Raw genomic sequence first — 19,674 nt, forward strand, 5'->3', positions numbered from 1 at the left:
TAAAAAGAAAGAAATTGGCCAGGCGTGGTGGCTCAAGCCTGTAATCCCAGCACTTTGGGAGGCCGAGGCGGGTGGATCACAAGGTCAAGAGATCGAGACCATCCTGGTCAACATGGTGAAACCCCGTCTCTACTAAAAATACAAAAAAATTAGCTGGGCATGGTGGCACGTGCCTGTAATCCCAGCTACTCAGGAGGCTGAGGCAGGAGAACTGCCTGAACCCAGGAGGCGGAGGTTGCGGGGAGCCGAGATCGTGCTATTGCACTCCAGCCTGGGTAACAAGAGCAAAACTCCGTCTCAAAAAAAAAAGAAAGAAAGAAAGAAATAGAGAATCTGGCCTGAGGGAGCTCAGTCTATGGGAGAGATAGATACAGGAAACAAAAAAATTAAGACTATAAAACCATGTCATAAACTAGATTATAGAACTATGTATGCTGAGCCATTGTTACATTGATGAGGGATCAGGGAAGATTTAGAGGAAACAGCATTTGGATTGAGTTTAAACATGAGGTTCTGAGGCATGAAAATCCCCATATGCCTGTGCCCATGTAGGGTGTAGATGGTAGCAAGTGGATCTGTTGAAAAACTTGGGCTAAACAAGATCAGGGTCAGGATGTGAGGAGCTATAAATACCGTAACCAAGAGTCAGAACTTTATTTCAGACACAATGAAGAGGTGTTCAAAGCTGTTGTTATTTAAGACAGAGGAGTAAAATGGAAAATTCCTGTATTTTAAAATAAGAACAAAACAAACAGAAGCCTATATTAGCAGAGAAGACCACAAAAGAAGAGCCTGGCGTTTAGGCCAAGGTCAGGAAACAACCTCCCTTAGCAGTGGAGGTGAGGAAAACCTCTCTTCTCGCCATCCTATAATCTTTCGTAAGATCCCCGTTGAAGAGAAAGATCTCCAATGACCAACTGCCTCCGGGAGCCTGAGGCACACCAGTTGCCTCCCTCCTTGAGGCCTTTGGGTGGACTGAGCTCTAAGAGGCCAGAAGAGGTAAGTTCATTCCATTTGAAGTCTCCCTTCTATTACAGCCATTGCATGAGAGAACGGGCTCAGAGCAAAGAGGCTCCTGTCCTGTGTAACCTTAACTATGAAAAGCCTGTTACTACATTTCATCCCAACCTTAAATTCCTTAGATTAAACTCTCCACGTTTCTTCAACTTCTCTTCAAACTTTTGTTTGGAAGTTGTTAATTTTATCATTTTTTTCTCTGAGCAAATAACAAGTTTTAAAAATTCTTCTATATTTGGAAGCTTAAAAGCAGAGAGAGTCCCTCCAGGGTCAATAGAAGAAAGAAACGTAGAGCTTGAAAACAAGGCTCAAAGACAAAGCAGAAAAAAATCAAAAACATGAACAAAGCCTCTAAGAAGTTTGGGACTATGTGAAACAACCAAACCTAAGAATAATTGATTTTCCTGAGGAAGAAGAGAAATCTATGACTTTGGAAAAATAATTTGAGGAAATAATTGAGGTAAACTTCCCTGGCCTTGCTAGGGATCTAGATATCCAAATACAAAAAGCTCAAAAAACACCTGGAAAATTTATTGCAAAAAGATCACCACCAAGGCGCCCAGTCATCAGGTTATCCACAGTCAAGATGAAGGAAAGAATCTTAACAGCTATGAGGCAAAAGAATCAGGTAACCTGTAAAGGAAAACCTATCAGATTAACAGGAAATTTTGCAGCAGAAACCCTACAAGCTAAAAGGGATTGGGGATTTATATTTAGCCTCCTTGAACAAAATAATTATTAACCAAGAATTTTACATCTAACAAAATAAAGCTTCATAAATGAAGGAAAGATTCAGTCTTTTTCAGACAAACATATGCTGAGAGAATTCTCCACTACCAAGCCAGTACTATAAGAACTACTAAATGGAGTTTTAAATCTTGAAACAAAACCTTGTTTTGTTTAGAACCTCCTTAAAGCATAAATGTCACAAGCCTATAAAACAATAACACAATGAAAAAAAAAACCCAAGATATTCAAGCAACAACCATCATGATGAATAGATTACTTCCTCACATCTCAGTACTAATGTTGAATGTAAATGGCCTAAATGCTCCACTCAAAAAATACAAAACAGGAGAAATGATGAGAATTCTCCCACCTACTATCTGCTGCCTTCAAGAGACTCACCTAACACCTAAGGATTCACACAAACTTAAGGTGAAGGGGTGGTAAAAGATATTCCTTACAAATGGACCTCAGAAGCAAGCAGGATTAGCTATTCTTACATCAGACAAAACAGACTTTAAAGCAACGACAGTTTAAAAAGACATAGAGGGACACTGTATAATAATAAAACGACTAGTCCAGCAGGAAAATATTACAATTCTAAATATATATGCACCTAACACTGGAGCTCCCTCATTTATAAAATAATTACTACTAGATCTGAGAAGTGAGATAGATGGCAACATAATAACAGTGGAGGTTTTCAATACTCCACTGACAGCTCTAGACAGGTCATGAAGACAACAAGTCAACAAATAATGGACTTAAACTATACTCTAGAACAAATGGACTTAACAGATATTTACAGAACATTCTACCCAACAACTGCAGAATATACATTCTATTCATCAGCACATGGAACATTCTTTAAGATAGATCATATGATAGGCCACAAAACACGCCTCAATACATTCAAGAAAATTGAAATTATATCAAGTACTGCCACAGACAATGGTGGAATAAAATTGGAAATCAACTCAAAAAGGAACCCTCAGATCCATGCAAATACATGGAAATTAGATAACCTTCTCCTGAATGATCATTGGATCAAAAATGAAGACAAGATGGAAATTTTAAAACTCTTTGAACTGAACAATAATAGTGACACAACCTATGAAAACCTCTGGAATACAAGAAAAGCAGTGCTAAGAGGTAAATTCATAAAATGAAATGCCTACATCAAAAAGCCAGAAAGAGCACAAATTGACAATCTAAGGTCACACCTGAAGGAACTAGAGAAACAAAAGCAAATCAAGCCCAAACGTAGCAAAAGAGAAGAAATAACAAAGATCAGAGCAGAACTAAATGAAATTGAAACAAAACAAAATTTACAAAAGATAAATGAAACAAAAAGTCGGTTCTTTGAAAAGATAAACAAAACTGATAGACTATTAGTGAGATCAACCAGGAAGAGAGAAGATCCAAATAAGCTCAATGAGAAACAAAATCGGAGATATTACAACTGATACCACAGAAATACAAACGATCATCCAAGACTGCTATGAACACCTTTACACATACAAGCTAGAAAGCCTAGAGAAGATGGGGAAATTCCTGGAAATAAACTACCCTCCTAGATTAAACCAAGAAGAAATAGAAACTCTGAGCAGACCAATAACAAGCAGTGAGATTAAAATGGTAATAAAAAAATTGCCAACAAAAATATTTAGGACCAGATGGATTCACAGTTGCATTCTATCAGACATTCGAGGAATTGGTACCAATGTTATTGAAACTATTCCAAAAGATAGAGAAAAAAGGAATCCTCCCTAAATCATTCTGTGAAGCCAGTGTCACCCTAATACCAAAGCCAGAAAAAGACATCACAAAAAAGATAACTGCAGACTAATATCCCTGATGAACATAGATGCAATAATACTCAACAAAATACTAGTCAACTGAATCCAATAGCATATCAGAAAGATAATCTACCATGATCAAGTAGGTTTCATACTAGGGATGCAGAGATGGTTTAACATATGCAAGTCAATAAATGTGATACACCATATAAACAATTAAAAACCAAAATCACATGATCATCTTGGTAGACACAGAGAAAGCATTTGACAAAGTCCAACATCCCTTTTTTTAAACAAAACATTTAGCAAAATTGGCATAGAAGAGACATAAGTTAAGGTAATAAAAGCCATCTACGACAAAACCACAGCCAACATTATACTGAATGGGGAAAAGTTGAAAGCATCCCCCCACGAACTGCAACAAGACAAGGAAACCCACTTTGACCACTTCTATTTAACATAGCACTGGAAGTGCTAGCCAGAGCAATCAGGCAAGAGAAAGAAAGAAAAGGCATCCAAATCAGTAAAGAGGAAATCAAACACTCACTGTTAGCTGATGATATATGATCATATACCTAGACAATCCTAAAGATTCATCCAAAAGGCTCCTAGATCTGATAAATGAATTCAGTAAAGTTTCAGAATACAAAATCAATGTGCACAAATCAGTAGCCCTGCTGTACACCAACTGTGACTAAGCTGAAAATCAAATAAAAAACTTGATCCCTTTTACAATAGCTGTAAAAAATAAAATAAAATTCTTAGGAATATATCTAACCAAGGTGGTAAAAGACCTCTACAAGGAAAACTTCAAAACACTGTTGAAGGACAACACAAACAAATGGAAACATATCCCATGCTCATGGATGGGTAGAATCAATATTGTGAAACTGACTATACTGCCAAAAGCAGTCTACAAATTCAATGCAATTCCCATCAAAATGCCCTCTAATTAAGCCCTATCTATTTATCTTTGTTGTGGTTGAATATATATATATATATATATATATATATATATATATATATATAGTATTCCATGGTGTGCATGTATATACACACATATATATTTTTAGGATCAGATATACACACACACCATGGAATACTTATATATATATACACACATGCACACACACACACTATAATGTGTATATATATATATATACACACACACACACCATGACACCATGAAATACTACACACACACACACACACACACACACACACACACACACACGTACATATGTACTGTAACCATAACTCAGCCATAAAAAGGAAAAAAATAATGGCATTCACAGCAACCTGGATGGAGTTGTTAGAGATTATAATTCTAAGTAAAGTAACTTGGGAATGAAAAAACAGACATCGTATGTTCCCCCTTATAAGTGGTAGCTAAGAGATGAGGATGGAAATGCATAAGAATGAGTCAGTGGACTTTGGGGACACAGGTGAAAGGGTGGGAATGGGGGTGAAGGATGAACGACTAGACATTGGGTGCAGTGTACACTGCTCAGGTGATGGGTGCACCAATATCTCAGAAATCACCACTGTAGAACTTATACAGGTAACCAAGCACCACCTGTTCCCCAAAAACCTATTGAAATTTAAAAAAAATAAAAAAATAAAAATAAAGTAAAAAAAAAAAGTTAGGCAAAATCCAACAAATAAGTCCAAATACTGATAAGTTATTACTTATATTCTAAGAATGACATATATGAGAGAAAGACAAATATAGAGAGGGGAAAAAATAGATGTCAAGCTCTCTCAAGAGGAACAAGACCTTGAAATCTAGAAGATAGAGGCTTCTGAAGTGTCACTCAGGATGTAAAAGGTAACCTGGGTTCATACTACCAGACCAACCTGGATAAGAATACCTTTTTCTCTGGCTCCACCTTTACCAATTTCTCAGGTGGAAACTTGAGCACCATCTTGAAGACCTCCGTACTGGTCCTGGGGATGGGTCCTTCTCTAGGACCAGATATACACACACATGCACCTGTCCACATATCTGTCATGCCATCTCTTCCTGCTCCAGCCACTGAGTGACATCTGCTGTGGGCAGGGCCCAGAGCTCCTGAAGCATGCTGTCCCCCAGGTCTCTTATGGCACATCACTATGTCCAAGACTCTCCCCATCACAAGGCCCATGTATGGAAAGCGTCCTTTATCTCCCTGTGCCATACCTGCATATATGAGCGGCCACACAGTGCTGGCTCCTGCTCACAGCATCTAAAAGTTCTTGGTAAAACCAGTTTTTTTTTTGTTTGTTTTTGACTTGTTCATCTTGAGACTTAGGCAGAAGTTAAGAGGCTTGGACTAAAGGACAGCCTGCATGATGGACACCTTGCTGTAGAAAGAATTCCCTTGGTCCAAGACCTCAAACTGACTTCATACAACTTTTCTCTCTTGGCATGAGTTTCTTCCTGAGAGGACCTCCAGGTCAGTCTTTGAATTGTAATGACTACTGGTTTTGGCCTCACTGTTTGCCAGCACTAGATTTCACAGGAGTTACTTTACTTCACCAACAATCGTTTGGGATGGAAATTCTCTCCACTTTACACTTAAGGAAAATGGGCTCAGAGAAGTGCATGCCTCACCCAGCATCTGTCAGCCAATATATTGCAGAGTCAGAATTTATATTCAGGTCTTCTGTATACCAAGAACAAAATTCTTAATGACTAGCCAGAACGCCTTCCAAGGGTAACACAGATGAGACAAGGCTCCTGTGAGGAGTGAGACAGGCTGCAGGGCAGTAGCTTGCCTGGGTTTAAAGCCACTGTATTCCTTTTAAACTGGTACTCAAGAAAGCAGACATGATAAAATAATTTATTCTGCCTTAGAGCTATAGCATCCCTTAGTAAGTTTGATTCCTACAGACCAATCTCACTCACACTAGATAAGAGGAGTGAAAAGACTCAGACTAAAGAGATGTATGAGGTTAAAAAAAAAAGTGGCATTTTTCCAGTCTGAAAAATCTCCAAGCTCTGTGTTAACTCAATGCCTGTATACTTACAATATGACTTTCAAAAGTGTACCGTCATATCAGAAATGTCTTTTTTAATATTTCCGTTTTACAAGACAATTAACTACAAGAAACATGGGCATAGGAAATTAGGTGACATTGTTTGACGCTGTCTTATGTAGTGGAAACGATTGTAAATTTTAATTCCGTGACCCAAATGACTCTACGACAGCAGACAACAGTCACTCTGTCTGCGTTCAGAAGCAACTAGACAAGTGTAGGAATGTATCTGGGTTTGTAAGAAATCAAAAATGACAATCAAAGCATGTACAAATAGTTGTCTTATATGTATAGGGAAAACCAGCTTGCTGTGCAGATTCTAGGAACAAATTGGCAGGCTGAACATGGGGAAATTATAAAACAAACCAATTCCACTTCCCTGAACTCCCTTCACTTCCCAGCCCCCATTCCATGATGTTCTCACTCACAATGAGGCTCTGCTCTCAGTTGTGCAGTGCACAAACCCCTAAAACTAAAAATTCTTAAAGGGACATATCTCGAAGTGTGGTATTCTAGGCACGCCATTTTGTACCAATAGGCTCACGCCTCAGACAGGTGCCTTCTCTAATTTCATCATGGTGGGTGCTCTCTCTATTTATAAATATGCTGAATTTGGCCTGGCATGGTGGCTCATGCCCGTAATTCCAGCACTTTGGGGGGCTGAGGTGGGCAAATCAGAAGGTCATGAGTTCCAGACCAGCCTGGCCAACACCCATTTCTACTAAAGATACAAAAAATTAGCTGGACGTGGTGACTGGCGCCTGTAATCCCAGCTACTCAGGAGGCTGAGGCAAAAGAATCACTTGAACTCTGGAGGTGGAGGTTGTAGTGAGCCGAGACTGAGCCATTGCACGCCCCCTGGGGGATAGGGAAAGATTCCATCTCAAAAAAAAAAAAGCCAAGTTTTTGTAAGGCCAAGGTTAATGCCAAGGTTAATTGTTTTTAATTTTTAATGCCAAGGTTAATGTAACTTTGCCCTGATTTATTTCTATTACTTTTGCTTTATACATTTTGATATATTTTATATTACAAAAATTTTAAATTATTGCATCAAAGATAGAGCAGGCCTATATAGGCAGGTGGGGAGCTTACCCTCTTTTATCTTCTGGAAGAGTTTTATGATGGGTGCTTGTTTCTTTTCTTCATCACATTGATAGAACTGGGTGTGGTGCTTTTGGGGAGCAGATTTTCATTAAGATTATTCTTTTCAGAATATTAGCATTTAAATCCTTTGAAAATCTTAAAACATTCCAATAATTTTCAAGCCAGCTTTGGCGATTTATTCAAATTTGTATACATTTTTATAAAAATTTAGCATAAAGGTTTTCAAAATGCCGTCTTAGGACATATTGAATTTACACTGTCATCATGACCCTTCTGTGTTTCCAATATTATTTGTTTATTTTCTCTTTCCCATAAACGATCCCAGTATTTTTTTGTTTCTTTGAAGTAGGTTTTGATTTTTTTGATCCTCTCCCGTACCTATTTCCTGTATCATAAATTTTTGTTCTTCCTTTATTAGTTCATTTTCTCAATTTTCTTCAATTTACATGTTGCATTGAAATATTAGCTCATTTATTTACAGCCTTTCTTAATTTCTAATGTAAGTATTCAAGTATGTACCAAAATGACTCATGAGAGAAAGCAGTACATTCAAATGAATCAAGTGAAAGAACTTAAAATGGGATTATTGGTAAGTTGTAGGCAGAGGTAGCAAGTCTATGGCCCATAATGAAGTCTGAATTTCCTCTATATACCTATTTATTCTACACTACTGTGGCCTTCAGATGCCTTAAATCCATTTTCCCATTACCAGTTGTCCATGTTATTCCGACCTCATATCTTAGTTTCAACTTCTTTTAAACCACTCTGCCCCTATCCCATTTAGTTATTATTGTTACAGTTTTGCTTTTATAGCCATTTTAAATTTATATTATATTCTCTCATGACTTCATCCTTCTTTGGGGTCTTCCTGGATCCAATTTCCTTCTTTCTAAAGTTCAGGCTTCAAGAGATCTCCCAGTGAGTGTTTGCATATAGTAAACTGAATTACTCACTGACATTATTTTGTCCTGACTCTGGAAAAACTTTTACGTTGATTACTCAGCATGGGGTCTCCTAATCATGTTTTTGGTTCACTTGAGACTCTTTAGTGCAGTGGTATAGGCCTAGAATTTCAAGTTTTTGGGAGTGCCTTCTTTCCTTTAAGAACAAACTTTTTTGCTGCTTCACCAGGCCAGTGAATGAACCTTTTCTAGATGAAGACAGAAAAGACTGAAGTTAGAAGCTTTCTTTGTGGAGCTCTGGTCTTGATTCCCTGCTCTAGATGGGCTGCCATCCACTCTCTGCTCTGCATGGGCATTCAAACTCCACATCTCAGTCCCAAGAGTTTCATTTATTCTGAAAAAATCCATGGCTGCTCCAGGATCGATTTCTCTTTAACATGCACACTTGTTTTCTCTTTTCGTTTTCATTATCTCCCCTTTCATTAAATATCTAGCATGTTCATTAACGTTCACTGCTGTATAGTATGGCATTAATGAATACAACACAATTTATGTACTCGTTTGTTTATTCATGGATATTTTACCTCTTTCATAGGCAAAGCATGACTTTCTTGGACATGTCTTCTGTGTACATATATACGAGTTTCTCTGGGGTATATACCAATAAGTGAATTTGCTGGGTCATAAAGTATGCATATCTGCACCTGTAGTAGACTCTGCCATATTGTTTCTCAAAGTGGTTGTACTAATTTAATCCCCGCAACAGAATGCGAGTGTTCCTGCTGTCCCATATCCTCACCACCAGTGGCTATTGTCAGTCTTTCTGTCTTTTTGACAATCTGACGTGTGAAATTTGTAGTCTTATTTGAATTTTCCTGATTGTTGAAGAGATTGAGCATCTTTATGTTTTTCTTTACTCTTTAGTGTAGTTTTCTTTATTCTATTTTTCTATATTAAAATTTCTTACTGATTTGTTGATACCATATATTTACATATATCTGGGCGCTAATTCTATATTGATTAGACAACCTGGAAATATCTTTCCAGGCCGTGGATTGTCTTCTCAGAGTTGTTTTTTTTTTTTTTTTTTAACTCTTAATATTATGAAAATTATCTATCTTTTACTTCAGGTCTTGCACTTCTTTGAAAATTGATTAAAAATTTTTCCCTACTCCAGCTTCATAAAACATTATACTGTTTTTTCTCCTAAATGTTTATATTTTTGCCTTTTGCATTTAATGTTTAAATATACCTTTATGTTTGGCATGCGAAAGTAATCCAGTTTTATATTTTACTCTAGGGATAATTATCAGACTCCTCTTGGTCTTCTTCTTGATAAGAATTTAGCTTAATTTTTATGAATGGCCTATCAAGAAAAAAATGGGCTAAATATTGAGCAACGTCCAGTAATTTTGCTACAAACAGCAAAATTAAGTCAAAATATACAAGTCTCGTTCTTGTACTAAGTCTTTGTCTGAAATCTTTCCCCTAAGAAAAAGAGTTAGGTAGCCCTTCTGTCTGTAACTTAACAGTGAATTTCTGTACTTGGCAATGCTTTTTTTTCTTTCCACTGGGGTTTTCGGTGTGCCCATCTATTGTCCCCAGTAACCCATTACATCTTGGGGTTTCAGGGTGTGCCTTCTGATCTTTGGATCCCTAGTGCCTGATATGTAACAGACACTAAACCTTTGGCAGATTAATGAATTAATGAGCCTATCTGAAACACTTGGAGGGGAGCTGGGAAGAGCCCTATTCTGCTTACTTGATGCTGGATGGAATCCTGTACAAATTCTTGACTCTTATTTTTCCTATGTATAAAAATTTGGGAAGAGAAAGATATTCTAAGCCAGGCAATAATTAGTTCTGTAAGTGTCTTGTCCTAGGCTTTTGTGAATTAATTTGGGAAACAACACAATGCCCCATTTACTTTCATTTTTCTTCTAAAGAGCGGCAGAGAAACATCATGCATACAAAAAGCTGCATTAGGCTGAACCCAGCTCCGAGTGGTTAAAGAGTTACAATCCAATCCTGTGCACGTTATTCTAATCTTTTTTCATTTGTTTCATCACAATGATTAGTTATTGCACACCTCACATTTTTTACCTGTCTTAACACATTTGAACTCTGTAAAATTCTCTTTTGCACATGAATTAATGTGAAATTTATTGCCATATTCTTTCCACTTATTAAAAGGGATGTACTTTACAAATATGACTGCAGCGCAAATTTATTATTTACATCCCGAGCCCTAGCCTTCATAACTACTTAATATGGATAAGGTGTTTAGTTTTCCAATGGAGTCCAGCTGCATCACTGGAATCAAACTTGTAATTGCCTCTTTGGGATTTAAAACCATTATAGTTGTGCTTTTATGTTCTCTTTTGTTTTGCTTGAATCACTTTTTCAGGTCTATGAAGTACAGCTGGCACAATAAAAGTTTGATCAATGCATAACCGATGCAGTGTATATTTCTTCCAGAAATATAAAACCCAGGTGAAAAATGTTAATCTATGAAAATTATCTTTGTCAGCTACTTATTCTTGGAATTTAAATGGGTTTCAATCTTGAAGTAGGGCTGAGCTTGGATTTCTGTGTTAAAGTTTTCTGACTTTGGTGACGTTGTACATTGATGTATATATTAAGGGCTGCAGAATAAAGTTTCTATTACCAAAATGTCCACTTTGCCCTGGAAATATTCTATATTTAGACTGGTTAAACAATGTACACTTAGATATTCCCTTGATTAAAAAAATGGGGGCAATGAGATGAATTTTTTTTAACTTTTTACTGGGGAAAGGGCAATTATCATAAAATTTATTTTAAATATGTGAACATTATATTTATAAATAAATATTTTCCAAAAACCTAGGAACTAAAACTAAGTACTAGGATTTCTTTTGGCAACAAAGAACTGAGGCTAACCGATTTCACTGGAAGATAATATTGTGATTTCAAAATGAAATGATCACCTCTGATTTCCAAGTGCAATTGGGGTTAATCATGGACAGATGTTCACTATTAACTCTAAATTTCTTTGTTCTTGTCCATTAAAATTAGCTATATTATGACGGAAACACAAAGCTGTGCCCATGGCTCCTCCCTCAATAAGAAACTCATGCATGCTTATATGAAAAATATGGAAGTAATGGCCATTGCCTTCATGAGCTCTGAATCTACCACTTCTACCATCTGGGCATGACCTGGACTGTAACACAAATGTGTCCATCTTATAATTGTCCCCAGCCTTTCCTTCCTGTGCAGTTTCTCCCCTCAGGGCACACACACTTAGTTGGATTCTTTGCTCATCATCTTTATTCTAAATATGATTCATGGTAAGAATTGATATTAGTCATTTACTCGTTAGTATGAACAAAATCACTCTTGTATTTTTTCCCTGACATATTAAGCCTAGAATTTATTATTGTGGAATGAATTGCTTTACCCCTGAATAAATAAATACATTTAAGCAGGAGGCCATGAGAACAGGGAGAGAGATGCCAACCCAGAGTTTTCACATTTAGACACCCATGAAGTCTGCATGGTGGCAGGGTCAGGACTAAAAAGAGGAGAGTGAGGCATTTGCCTCAGGTGCACATTTATGTGAACATGGTTATGCATTTTGTTGGCATATAATTGTTCATAGTAGTCTCTTATGGATCTTTGTACTTACCAGTTTTCAGTATCCATCAGTAGATGAAGAAAATGTTTATACACACACACACACACACACACACACACACACACACATATATATATATATATATATATATATATATATATATATATTCACATACTGCTATAAGGACATACCCAAGACTGGGAAATTATAAAGGAAAGAGGCTTAGTGGACTCACAGTTCACATGGCTGAGGAGGCCTCGTCATCATGGAAAAAGGTGAAGGAGGAGAAAAGGCACGTTTTACGTGGTGGCAGGGAAGACAGCGTGTGCAGAACTCCCCTTTAGAAAACCAGCAGCTCTCATGAGACTTATTTACTATCATGAAAACAGCATGGGAAAAACCCACCCTTGTGATTTAATTACCTCCCACCCTTTCCCTCCCATGGCACATGGGGATTATGGGAGCTACGATTCAAGATGAGATTTGGGTGGGAACACAGCCAAACCATATCAGTATACATAGTGGAATACTATTTGTCCTTAATACAGAAGGAAATTCTGCCATTTTCAACAGCATGGATGAAGCTGGAGGGCATTATTCTCCTTAGCATATTCTATATTCAGACTGGTTAAACAATATACCATTGGATCCTCTCTTGAACAAAAACTGAGGGCCATAAGACAAAATATCTTTTTCATTTCTGGGGGAGGGGGGTGCTAAGTGAAATAAGCCAGGTGTAGAGAAACAAACACTGCATGAAGAATCCAAAAAAATAAGCGGAGAATAAAATGGTGGTTAACAGAGGCTTTAGGGGAAGGGAGGTGTTGGACAAAAGATACAAAGCTTCCGTTAGACAGAAACTTTTTGAGATCTATTGCATAAATGAAATGTATATCTCAAAATTGCTGAGAGTATTTTTACATATTTGCAGCACAATAAATAAACCTGAGATGATGGATTTGTTAATCGACTTGATGTAATCATTTAATAACATATACATATATCAAAACATGACATTATACCCCATAAATATATACAATTATTCTTTGTCTGTAAAAATAAAGCAGGGCATAGTGGTGTGCACCTGTAGTTCCAGCTACTCAGGAGGGTGAGGTAGGAAGATTTCTTGACCCCAGGAGTTTTGAGGCTATAGTGCGCTGTAATTGGGCCTAGGAACAGCCACTGCACTCCAGCTCACACATTGTGAGACCTTGTCTCTAAAAAAAGTTAATTGATTTTTAAAAAAAATTTTAATAAATAAAAAAAAAATTGCGGGGCACAAAAACATCAGTAATCAAGATAATATTTTAATGCGTTTTTTAATGTTGCTATTTAATTCATCATGGATTATGATGCCTTCCTTGAAATTGAACCCGACCTGAATGCTTCGCTTGTCTCCTCCTAGTTCTGGCCTTGCTGGGTGGTTCTCTTTCAAACATTATTAATAGAAACTCCCCCTGCCTGGGATCTGCCTAATACATGTGGCATCAGGGACAGTGTGCACCAGGCTCCCTACAGAGGGTAATCACCTTGCCATATATGCCCTGAAAAAAATTGTTGCTTCTTACAGCATGCCTGGTAAAAGTAAATGTTCAATAAATATTTTGAATAGGATTGAATGCGTGAATTCATGAGTGGGTGAGTCAAGTGAGATTTGGTGTTATCAGTGCCCTGATGAAGAAGAGACTGTTTAAATGAGTTCTCTAGATGAATGCTGCTTCCACATGGGCCTGCTACACATGGGGAAAGCAATGTAAGCAACAATAAACCTCAGTGCATTATCTTCTGCTTCAAGCTGCCACTAATATTAATTAGACCTGCAGCTGGTAGCACAAACATAATAAAAAATAGTCTTTAATTTCTTATATAAGGCAAATAAGCAACTTATTTTTAATAACTGTATTGCTATTTAATCTTGGTAAGAACTTGAATAACTTTACTTATTTGGAAGGAAAGGCACTTTTTTGACAGCAAATTCAGTTGTTGACCTACATATTTTTATATCTATGGAATTATAAGAGCTTAACTTCAGGAAACTTTATTCAATTAAAACCTGGTTCGTTTTCACTCATGCCTTGAAAAATATGTGAAATCTTATTGTATTAAATGGTAGGGAGGCAATGTCTCTATTAGTTAACCTGGCCACTAGTTACAGCATAGAAATATTTATGTTCTAGATAGCTGCCAGTCAACTCTCATTCTTCATAATAAAGGGCATCAGGCAATTTTAAATGGTGGAAAACCCAACAATCAGTTACAGAGCATTTGTGTGAGCTTTTAAGGTTTATTTATTTACGAAACAAAGTCTCATTCTGTCACTAAGATTCATGTATTTTTTTTTTTTTACTGTCTTTTTCTGTCACACACTATGTCCATGCAACGGTTCATGTATTTAAATGTACAGACGTGTGGTGCTTTTAGAATTGTTTAAATGAAATAGATAAAACACATAATGAAGACCTGATGCAGGAGGAGTTGGAAATTTGTATCACATATTTTTCTTATTGGTACCTAGAACGTTCCCCCACCTCTCTTTTCCATGCTGTAGTTTGGCCAAGTCACCACTTAGAAAGAAACAGTCTTCTTTTATTTGTGCTCCTGTTGAGCACATTCAATATTTACTGAGCAACGTATTTGGTCCTAAGGGGGCAGATATGAGAAAGAGAATCTCTGCCTTTGCTGAGGGAAGCCTACAAGGAAGTGCTGAGCAGGTACAGGGCAGGTGGGTGTTTCCAGCTAAGACACAGAGGGTGGTGCGCTGTGTTTAAATGGACAGTGTCTGGTTGGAACCACAGAAGTGTGGGGACTGAGAGGTCCATAACAAGCAGACAGGGCACAGTCATGTGAGGTCCTAAGTCTCATCCTGAAAACACCTGGAACCATTGGAGGATTTGGGGCAGAGGGGTGATATAGATGCTCACATATGCAATTTGGAAGGATCCCTCTCAGAGGAGTGAGGAGTTTGGACTGGAACATGGAAAAGACTGGAAGCAGAGAGGCAGGGACACTACGTACAGAGAAGGTCACAGAAACATAAATGAAAGCTGAGAGGAGGTTGGGCCAAGATAGTGTCTGTGGGTACAGAGATAAATGGGGGACACCTTTTGGCCTAGAGACCCATGTTTACTCAAAACACCTTTTGCTGGTGGCAAGCACCAAAGAGAAATAAGCAAGACAGGAGATGGTAAATGATGACCTAATTTTGATAAACTCTCTGGAAAATCTCACTAGGAATTTAATGCAGTTCATCTCAGGTAATTTGAGGTATGAATAATCCTAGGTAGAAATGCAGATGCGTGCTTCTAGGTAAAGTCAGGCTGTAATAATTTCATTGGTATTTCTTCATTATAATAAGGCTACGTCTGCACCTTGGCCGCCAACTCAAAACTTTGCTCTGCTTTTAGGTTCATGACGTTTTCCACTGGAGGGGATGGGAAGCCAGTTATGCTTTGATCTCTGTTCACAAGTCTCTATCCATTTAATACTGATTTCTCCCTCCCCCACCGCCTCTCTCCCTCCCTTTCTTCCTTCCTTCCTTTCTTCCTTTCTTCCTTCCCTCTTCTTTCTCTTCTTTCTTCTTACCCTTTCTCCCTTCTTCTCTTCATTCCCTCCTCCCCTCCTTCCTTTCTTTCTTCCAGTCGGAAAAAGTATGTCTTTGGAAATACAGTAATAATTATATTGAGAAGTTTTTACACATAAATGTAATGCTAGCCACACATTCTGTGGCTGTGTGATGTGCTGCTGAAAGTTATCTGCCTGTTGGATTAGTCACCTCAAAAATGTCCAGGATCCTGAACCTAAACAGGTAAGCACAGAGAAATTCTATAACGGCCTTTATTCTTAGCAGCTGAAGGTTTTGCTGACTTGCTCCCAAATGATTCCTTGGTGAGGGTCCTGTTCTTCCTCACACTGCTCCTTCTCCTCACACACAGTGACCCCAGTGAAGGGAAGTGTTCTTTGGCAGTGGAAATGTTTGAGTAGCTACACTCTCCCTGCCTGAACAAGACAGTGAGTTCTATTAGTAAAAACCTACTCTGTATCAGTCACCATCTGCACTTTTTGTCACATGCTTCTCTCAATTCTAGGAGGAAGACAGTAGGTTTGCCGCATCTGTGTCCAAGGCATTGGCAGGCTATGTATATCTATACATGTATCACTGAGCACCGTAGCCCTTCAACCCATGTCTGTTTTCAGTGACAGCCTGTTGGGTTTCAGATTCACCCACCTTAAGTGTGTATCATGTGTCTCCACTTTCTGTTCTGGGGCCTTCTCCACTCTGTGGTAAAATGCATCATCCTCAGAGGCAGCCCTCAATCCACATGGAATGGGAGCTGGCAGACAAATGGCCCAGCCTTCTGGAGGCGTTCTACACCCTGCTGAGGAGATCTGCCTGGGCTCCAGCCCCTGCCATGCTCAGCAACCCCTCTGTGGCATACCTGTAGGCTGATTCTCCTCATTCCATGTCACCCTCAACTGGGATCCAGGAACCACTAGATCAAGTCCTTGTCTCAGGCTTTGTTTCTGGAGGAACCTCTACTAAAACAAAAGCTATGTCTGGCACTTAGTAGGTCCTCCACAAAAGTAAGTTCTCAACCCCTTCATCTTTCCATTGTAAAAATAAGGACACTGAGGCCCAGGAATTCTCTGAGTAGCTTGTCCAAGACCACATAGCCTGAGACCCACAACGAAGTTAAATTGAAGGCCTCTTTCTGGTGGCTTCTATCACAAAAGCTGCCTTTTGCTCTGTCCTGAGCAAACCAATGAGGACCCCTAGTGGCATGAACAGAATGGACATACAGGAACCGCAGATAGTGCCTTGGACCAGCCTGACCCCAATTCTGGGAGAAGTCTAGCCTTGCAAGTCAGCAACAGGCTTCTAAGTAGGCTCCTTCCCAGATAGTCTTGAAACCTTGAGGGCTGCCCCATCAGATGATATTTCTCTTTCTTGTAGAGGAAAAAGGAGCATATTATTCCTAGGTTTTCTGGGAGGTTCTCTCTCTGGCTGTCAAAGCTCCCTTTGCTGGTTTGGACAATGTTTAGCCTCTCCAGCATCAGACAATTGCTTTGTCAATTTCTGAAGTGAGGGAGATCCCTGCCTATTTGATGGAGCATCAGTGAGAGGCAGGGAATAGGTCTATATCCAAACAGTGTTCAGACAATAGGGCTTTAGCTGAGGGCCCAGCTGCCTAGTGTTGAAGCATCCTCCCACCAGGGTGGGCACAGAAGCCCACAGGCCTCGCAGAGTGCAGTGTGCATCTATGGAAACAATCATCTCATTTCTGTTCCTTTCAGAAACCCTTGCAGCCCACAAGCATTCATTCAAGAGATGTTTGATAGGTGTCTCTGTCTTTGACATGCTCACACCTTTCAGCCCCCACGAAGTCAACCATATGCTCCTAATGAGCAACCCATATTTATTATAACAGGGTCTCTTTATTGTGCATGCCCTGTGGCCAACTGTGTCACACTCTCTTCTAAGAAGCTTGGGTATGTGGAGTCATTGTTCTGGGCAGACTGGATGAAGAGCTACCGGAAGTTGTACAGCATCAAGGAAGCAAATGGAAACAGATGGGGACACTGTGGCAGAGCACAAACCCAAGAGTAGAGCCAACGGGTGCTGGACCAGCCACACAGGGTGTGGGAGTGAGAAGGAGGCAGAATTTGGCTTTACTTATCTTTTTTCCCAGCTGGTGAAGCCACCTTCTTCTCCTTTACCTGCTTCCTACCTAAGATATAGCTCATGTGACAGAAGTCCAGGCTCCCCTAAATGAAGGACAATCCCCCAGTTCCTCCTCCCCTAGGGCTGCCTGCTTAGAAGAAAGATAGCTTACAGACGTATAACTTGGGGGAAGCATAAAACAAAATAAGCTAAGTACAAAGGGCAGATATGAAACAGATTTTTTTCGGGGCTCCAACTGTGGCAGATATTATAAGCAGAACAGATTTCATATGGAAGACATTGACAAGGAATAAACATAGCACCCAATGCTAGCGTTTTCAAGGATTTGCTTCTTTGAACAGAAGGGCTTTTTAAAAAATCACATTTTTATCAAACAATGAGCAGCAAAATCTCTCCCCCAAAATGGCAAAGGCAGATCAAACCTAGGTATGGGTTACCTGTATTTGCAGGAACTGTTTCAAAAATCCCATTTCAATTTGCTATGAAAGCATGCGTTGCTCTGGCTTTCTAATCTATGTTGAAAGCTCAAAGGTTAAAGAGACTTGGCTGAATTTGTCTTAAGATATAGCCTTTGTTCTGATTCAATCATTTATTTGAATTTAATATTTTAAAGGACACTTCAAACAGACTTCACAATGCGCTGTTGCCATCCGGGCCATATTTATTATTTAATATTTAACTGGGGAGATTTGTCAAAACCCTTAAGAATTAATGGTTGCAAACTTGTGGAGTTAAAAGGTTTGTGGAGGAAACCATTTGCTAACAACAGGGAGGCAATGCCCCTGCAGGCTGGGCCACAAGAAGACGAATACACATTTGGGGGTCTAGTGGCCTGGTGAGCCCAGCTACCCAGAAAGAGCAGAAAGTGCAATTGCCTTTAAATAAATATTCTAATGTGTTTAACTTCTGAACTGTAAAGCTCAGCTTGTGCCTTAAGAAAAGAGGTGAAGGTGAGAGCAACGCAAACTGTTATTCCAGGCCTTCTACAAACACACCAGGGAGTCCCAGGGCTCAGATATAAACCAACCGCATTGACATGCACCTCTGCCAAATGGTCTTAAGATCTGGAGAAAAACATTTTTGATCTTCAGGATCCATGGATGTTGTCTATGTTTTTATGATATCAAACATCAAGAAGAAAAAGAGAAACCTGAATATCTCTGCATCGGTGAATGGATCACGTTGGAGAGATAATATATCAGGGTGGTTTACTGAATTTGTTCATTCAGATATTTCTGTGCTCTATAGACCAACAAAGCTGTTGGGTGAGATTTTTCGTAGCTCTTTATGTCCTTTACAGTGTGGTCCAATCATTGCAATTAAGTGTCCCAACTATGCCAATTTCTATAAAAATAAAAATGGGTGATAATCTGTTCCCTAGAGGCCAGAAATGCCATAGAATATTTTACATTCATAGTGTCGACCACCAGACTGAGGAATGGAATGCCAAGCCTGAAATTTTCAGCAGGAAAAAATATATTTTCCTATGAAGAAGGCAAACCACCAGCTGAGCCCCTATGAATACCCAAGACTGACAAGCATTTAGGCTGGGGCTAAGGGTGGGCCGTAGGAACAAATCTCAGTTTTCTGAATGATGCCATGAAATAGTGTAGCTTGTGGTCTACACGCCTTGCTCTTAGCATGTACTTGGCCAGGTGGGGCACAAAGCCAATCTGGAGCAACTATAAACAACAGCAATAGGGATCATGATGGCCTGGGGGGTCTGTCTCCCACCTCTAATCTGGAGTAGCTAGGGCCTCTAGGCAGGATTGAGTGACACAGCTGTCAGCAGGGTGAAAAAACCACCCT

General features: G+C 39.0%; 1 long non-coding RNA gene across 1 annotated transcript; it reads right to left on the reverse strand.

Annotated features, from left to right (window-relative positions):
- Positions 1-17: 17 nt before the first annotated feature.
- On the reverse strand, positions 18-13,349 carry LOC116557296. Its single transcript, XR_004271457.1, has 3 exons — positions 13,286-13,349; positions 10,183-10,184; positions 18-52 (listed from the first exon to the last, which is right to left on the reverse strand). It is a non-coding gene; the product is annotated as an uncharacterized LOC116557296 (long non-coding RNA).
- Between the last annotated feature and the right edge of the window lie 6,325 nt (positions 13,350-19,674).

Source organism: Sapajus apella, unplaced genomic scaffold (genome assembly GCF_009761245.1).
Source record: "Sapajus apella isolate SASKATOON/1434 unplaced genomic scaffold, GSC_monkey_1.0 scaffold19, whole genome shotgun sequence".
NCBI lineage: Eukaryota > Metazoa > Chordata > Mammalia > Primates > Cebidae > Sapajus > Sapajus apella.